Genomic DNA, 7776 nt, shown 5'->3' on the forward strand with positions numbered 1-7776 from the left:
TGGAGTGAAAACTTGTTATATTTAATAATTTATTTTTAGCGATTTTATTAATTTCTATAATTAATAATTTTTTATTTTCACAACTGGTTTCGGATTCGCTGAACGTTCTTACTTCGAACACGACTCGCTTACATTTAATTTAACTCAAACAAATTTTCATTAAAAGGCAAAAACCATTAAGAAACACTAAACAAAATTAAGAAAAAAGTGACAAAAAATGCAAAATAAATAAAAAAGCACACAACTGGTTGTATCTTTTCTGTTCTTTAACTGTTGTGCCGATATTTGTCGTTGCCACTGGCATTTCAGTTGGCTTTCTTATCATTCTTTCCACTGATAATGATATTGAGAATTCGTTATCACTGGCGAATTCACTTGATAAAGCCAAATTGTTTTGAGCGAACGAATATTCGGAGTATTCCCACTCAATTCCAGATACTCTATACTCAGATACTCTGCCATACTATTTACTCTGGAGCAAGAATGTTGCCAATGGGACCACTGTTTCACATTAATTTGATATTTTGACTACTGTAATGCCGATGGAAAATTAATAAATCGCGAAAGATATGTGTTTGAATCAACGGCGAACGAACTGTCTTCGAAGTCTTTGAAGCCTATGGGTTTTTTATCAAATAATTAAAAATGATGATCAGCTAGAATCATAAAAAAGATAAATAAATTAAGTAAATGCGGCACTAGTTACGGAATTTGTTTTTATTTACACACTTCACACATATAGGGCGAAGAAAGTATATTAAGTTCCTCACAATGTTTGTTACGCATCAGAGAAAGTGTTTGGTAATCTCTAAAGTATGCACTACCTTGGAAACTATCCACGGTAGTGTCAATAAAAATGGCTAGCAATATTCGTTTAAATCATCTTTTTTTTTTTGTTTGATTAAATAACTAGTATTACTGGTTGATATTCATAACAATTCCCATAACCACAACTTAGTCGGACGTGATCAGCAAGCTATTAAGCTATTTCAAATTAATAATAGTGAGGGAGGAGAGACTAATTGGTTCATCATGCACAAGGCTCCACTCACAGGTGGGTAATAAATGATTCTAATACGAGTGTACGCTATTGCATATTTTATTCTATTTTATTATATATTTGATTTCGGGGTGTGCAAAATTGGATATGTCTTCTTAGGTCACTTATATTAACCCACTAAGCACCAGACAATTTCAGACTTGAAATTTTACGGAGAAATTTCTATAGTAAATATTTATTGGAAAGTATACTCTCGATTTCTTTATATCTAAAAAATATAAAATATTCTTTGAATCTAAAAAAATATTCAAAACTAGACGTGTGGTGGTCCGTGTGGTGGTTCGAAATGGGTTAAGTAATAAATAGGCAATCCCTACATATATAATTCGGTTTCAAATAATAATCTATGTAGAAAATACTAACGTTTTGACAAAGCCAAAAACTAATTAAATTTTATATAAAGTGTAATAATAATGAATTAAATTTATACCGAAATATTGATAATAAGGTGCGCGAACCAACCAAACGTTTATACGGACAAGTCTATTTTGTGATGTCTGATTAAGTTTCTGAGATATATATTGTCTTTCTGTAAACATCCTTCAATATTTGTCGGAATTAAGTACACAAGTATATCATTGAAAAAGCTATAAGACTATTAGAAAAATTAACGGTACTAAGACTGTGTAAGAGAAAAGAAAAACCATTATATGTGGTATCATAAGGGGTCAGAAATAGGCTTAAGTTCATCAACAATTATCGACCGCTGTACAATCTTATCCAATCCAAGTTCAAATAATCATATAACATTTTAATTATTCTGCGATGGGATATACCAAGCTATAAAATAGCATGGTAATTATAATTTATGCAGGTACTATCAGCATGATTATTTTTATTATAAATAGAAGTTATCATTACGGTAACCATTTACGGAAATCGCAACAATCGTTTCTTTATAATTTTTTTGTTAGACAAAACTTTGTTTGAAATTGGTAACAATAACATAAATAGAGAAGGAGAGAGAGAAAAAGATAAGACAACAATAATCAAGATGACCAAGAAGTAATTGTTTTTCAGTGATCAATAATTGGCTGACTGGATCTATTTCTTTAACTCTTATTGGGACCCAAAACAGTATAATCATTTCAACGTATTTTTATTATCTGAATTCTTTTATTTTTACCTTTAAAATAAGCAGTTATATAGGTAATGATCATTTCGATATCATATTTTCCTGCAGTACCATTTGATGTTTACGAGCAGATCGTAACTTACTTTGTTGACCATTACAGACGTGATTCCATGTCGGAGTATAGATACTTGTTGCCAATGCGTAAAGGAACATATAGTACATTTTCCGAAGAATTTTTCTTTCGAATACTCCTAACACCTTCTCATCACTGTTTGTAATTGTCAAAGCTTCTAGTTAACAGAGATAAAATTTAACGAAAAGGATGGTTGAGAACGGTTAACAAATTGTATTATTAAGAACTTGTGATGCGATCCATTCTATTGGGCAAATGCCAAAATGTTGTCAGTCAATTGTTAAGCTTTAAAAAGATTTGAATAGAGTTTATAGACTTCTCTTCACTCACCTAATAGTCGTTATGATTATAGTAATGTACTCTTCTGTTATTTATTGCGACACACTGAGATTCAAACTTCTATAAGGTACGTTTTAATAACACCGAACGTTAGTACTTCAATAACAATTTGATATATTTGGGACTCCTAAAACACATGCCATTCTCATTTTCGAAACAATCTCTGCTACATGAATGCTTTGTCTAAAATTATACTTACACTACATTTCAATGTCTTAAAGGCTTTGAATACATCTCAGGATATTTGGCAATTAAAATTACTTCATCGGCTTAATTTTCTGGAGTTCTCTGGAGTAATAACTGTAAGCAGGCAGCAAGGTTAGTTATAGTCATCAGTATCTGCATAACCCCGTCTAAACTCAGAAAATCATAAAATAGTTGATTCCGATAAAGCAGAGTCCTTTTAACAATTTTGAAACGATTTCTGGGTTTTTATGATACATTTTTCCAACGAAATATGATACTTCGTTTTCTTTTAATATTTTTCATATATCAAAAGCTATAATTCAATGGATAATGGACGCAATGTCTGAGAATCATTTGATGATCTCCTCCTACTTCTCTTTTCTGTCACCATAATGCTCATAATGATTGGGTGCCTTTATTTTTTCTAAAATCATCAATTAATTACTCATAGCAAATTTTTTACTTACTAGTTCACTCTGGACGTCCCTCACCACATTTCACTAGCTAATTATGATTCAGCAAGAATTGCCAAATTGCGTACTCATATTTGGACTTTGTTTGCATAAAATAGAAATACTTTGGCAATATTTTTAGTAAAATTCATAAAATATTTGACGTATGACTAAATGCTGCATATATTGCATTTATTAATGAATGGTTTCGTCAATCTATTAATAAGCACTTTGTATAAAAAATGTATATTATTTTATTTTAGATACGACTACAACTATATAAGTCGTATGTTATTTAGCTATAGTTTTATTATAAATACAATAAAATAAAACATTGTCGTAACAAAATTGGTAATTGATTATCGGATTCGGTATAACTACTCCGATAAGAATATCTATGAGTTAGTTTGGTTGAAAAATAGTAAATTTTGCTTCCCATTTCATATTATTAATTTGCAGTTAAGGTTGAGAGGCATCTAATTGTGTTCTGTGATTCACCGAATTTTAGTATTCAACAAATTCGGTCGTCCAAATAGTTTTGCTTGCCATGAACCTGTTACGTTTTACCACTTGATTTCTATCTGAGGTGATTTTTCGCAGTTCAGTGACTATAAAATACGGCAAATCACGATTAGATAGAAGAAATGTCTGGAATATGCGCATATACATTATTACCACTTCCTCGCTTCTCCGATCAACTTATCACTACTAATGGTCAATTTATGGTCTATTTATTTTAGCCAGTTTACAGCTCTTCACGGGAACTCAACCGGATTCCCGGTAATGATGACATAACGCTCGAGAGCTCGAAACTATATCGTCGGTTGACATTTATTCTCTATTTGCGTAGCTGAGCGCTAATTGTCATTGTTTGGCTATGAGTCACTCACCTTCTGTCAACGCCTGCACAAGTGTTTCCCTTATCAATCCAACTGTAGTTAGTTTTTGTTGCTATATTATGTTAAATTCTGCTAAATTTCTTACTTGTGTCAATTTTAATGAAAAATAAATAAACTTTGATTGCGACAATAAAAATATCGCATATATATTAATAAAGACATTTATTTTTTTAATTAATTATTTGCGTAGAACTTTTTGTTTGTTGACATTTCACACTGAAGTATTTCAAAATTTTATTACGTTTTTCTATTACAAAAAAAACCAAAAAAAATTATATTTTTCAACAAAATTGTTAATACACGAGGGATACGGCATAAATATCTTCTCGTATAGGAATTAAATTTTAAGTTCCACTCAATTAAGTGGCTACTTGGACGACATTCCGTTAAGGCAATCGAAAACAAGCTAATAATATACAAACATACGTACAATTTGGTCCTACGGATCCCAACTCTGGGGTTGTACATCTCAGTCAATGACGTGAAATGATGTCAGATAAGACGTGACTGCATTAGCAGGCTTGCTTGGATTAGGTATTATTATCACTTCTGACATATTCCAAATTAGCGGACTGCATAGCTGCTTCTCAGAAGTAATCAGGTCAAATTCAAGTAGTTTCCTTAGTTTTAATTAGGTATTAATAATTTGAATGATTTTTATTTACGATATGCTGGGAATCTCATTAGATGTTAATGAGAACTGTACATTATCTAAGTCCAATTCATTGATTTTTGAACACATGAGTTTTTTTTTTCTTAAACGTTTATCTGGAGAGTCGGTTTGAAGATTTAACCAGATCCTAACCAATCACATTGAAATTTACTTAATTTTTAAACAATTTTCTAAACTCTTATGTTTTATATGACCAATGAAAATGATTGCCAGTTAATATATTAACTAAAATTCAACTAAACGATAAATTTATTTCACCTATTCCTTTTCCAGTCCATTGTTCGTACCTCAATAGTGTGACTATAGTGTGACACAGATAGTAGGCCACATTTGGTTGACTGAAGTATCTGCTAACCAACGAGTTAAATTCTGTAGCTCTGCCTTGAATAAGCCATGTGGCCAAGCATCCATATCTGTATTGTTATAGAGAATTAGAAATTTGGTCTTTTTTTTGTTTCGACTTTATACTGTTGTTAGTGTATCTCCACATTGTAACAGATCCACCTTCAGTTGCTTGTTCCGAATACTCCACCATACTATCGACGCGTATTTTACCATACCATCAAGTTCTGTTGTTGTAAACTGTGAAAGCCAACTGCTACTGCTATCCGAACCTTCCCCTTTTTAGTTTTTAGGGAAGAGACAAGATAAGTGTTATTGTATTATATATAAGCAAATTTATCAGTTAAATAACATGTTTATTTATTCGAACGTAAAAGATATCTGAATGCTAAAGTATTTTCTATTTCATAAATTTGATCATTTTTATGATATATTTTCAGATTGATAAATATAGTTAAGGATGCATCTATTTTTACCATATTAATTCGAAAACTATTTGGTCATTTCCTTAAATATTGATCATCTGCTGTGTTTGGTTAGTCTAAAATTTTATCTTGTGTGGCTCCACTCTAGTGTCACTCCAGTGCGACTGCACTAATACTGTAATTCATGCTCCACTGCTGTTAGCAGAAATGTCCATTGACTGGAACGTTGCTGTGTATTAAAATATTTATATATGTTACTTTAATTATATATTATTATTTATTTATTATATTATTTATTTATTTATTATTTATGTAATATTTAAATCCATTTTATTCGATACATATATCACGTCTTGAAATTTTGTTTCCTGATAGATAATAGTTTCACACCGTCTACATATTTCAGATAGCTTTGTTTTCTTTCTATTTTTATTGAACTGAAACCTACAAAACTGATATGTAGAACCGTAAGATAACAAAGAAATGGTGTTGTCTTATTTCAGAAACAATTCTATGAAAGTTAAATATGTATTACGCAATTGGAGTGAAATCTAGTTCATTTCTTTAAGTATAGAAACACAGGTAAAATTTTTTTCATAATTATTAAAAAATATGACAGAAGTTATGATTTATTTCACACCTACATTAGGTCTTTTCTGGCTTGGACTTGACGTGGAAAGTTGGGTTCAGTTTCTTGAAATCTTAGCCGTTGTTTTTGCTAATCATTTTTATACCTTAATGATTAATCTTTGTGGGTAATATCGTCATTCAACTTGTCTATAAGTTGAAGCACATTAGTATTGTATTCTTTTTGATTATTGCCAGGATCATATAAAAGATTTCTATGCCTCAATGGTTAATCTCCAAATCATGAACATCTGCTGTCAGGCAGATTTCTGGACTTACTTTTTGTCTTTAATAACTACTGCAGATTTTATTACAATTTTATAATTTTATTTATAATTTGATTATCATAATCTACAGTCTATTTCAGGCTCCAATATGATCTAAACTTCAAAGTCATTAATGAATTTAATTAATTCTTTTAAGCGTAATTGTCGATAATTTTGCTCAAAGCTCCATTTTTAGTATTGAATAATTTTAGTATAATTTAGTTGAATTTAATGTGAAAAGGCGAGACTAACTTCTTTTTCAACTAAAATTATTTAATAATTTCTAACAAATATTTATTGAAAATAGTTTACATACCTTCGCACATACACAGACTAATACTAGTACTTAGTTAAAATATAAAAAGTATGTCAGAGTTAATTGAAAGCAGCAACTTTTACATGAAACCTTCAATTATATTTTTACGCTTTGATTGTCCTCTTGTGAGCCTTAACTACTATCAAATCCACACCCACAAAAAGTACGTATCGCATTTCGTCTGGGCCAGCTGGAATCTAGTAAATAAATAGAAAAACTTTGTCCAATAGCTGTCAAAAATTTCAGTGACGTCATTTTGTGTTCATCCCACAAAGCCCTAAACAGTTTTTCGGCTCAATTGCAGACAACAAAATGGCAACCAGGAAGAAAAAAATCTAAGAAATCCACTGAAAGGCAACTGCAAAGGAAGAGGAACTTGAGCCAAAAGTTGATTCGTCCTTAACGACGTCATCAATTATATTTGAACTATATTTGTGGGTTATTTTTGAAATAATTTATGCATTGATGGTATTGCTTTAATGTAGTTTGCATGTAGTAAATTTATGTAGTTTAATATACTCTGATAAGTCTCTTCTAAGAACTCCTACGATGAGGTTGGATGAAAAACCATTTTAATTTGTTTAATAATTTGAATCCATGTATTCATTGCTCTTCTTCTTGTTTTCTTGCTTTTAACGCCTTCATTTTGTTTATTAAATCAATTCTTATAATTAAATTATTCGCTCATAGGTAATTTTTCTTTATTTACTTCATAAATGTTTAATTATTAAGGATAAAATATAGTACAAAGTATTATAGGTTAGTGGAGTGAATAATAAACTGATTAGGTTAAGTAATAGCGACGATCTTACGAATCCACTTACGGCAATAGGCGATTGTATTGTTGTTTATGAAACATAGAGGAGAAAAAACTATCTTGAACCTTTGGAAAAGCATAAAATGCTCTTTAAAGGGAGGTCTTGAAATAAGCCAAGATTCTCGATAAGATAACGTAAGCCCCTAACATAGTCAATCGACGCAGT

Source organism: Teleopsis dalmanni, chromosome X (genome assembly GCF_002237135.1).
Source record: "Teleopsis dalmanni isolate 2A chromosome X, ASM223713v2, whole genome shotgun sequence".
Classification (NCBI taxonomy): Eukaryota; Metazoa; Arthropoda; class Insecta; order Diptera; family Diopsidae; genus Teleopsis; species Teleopsis dalmanni.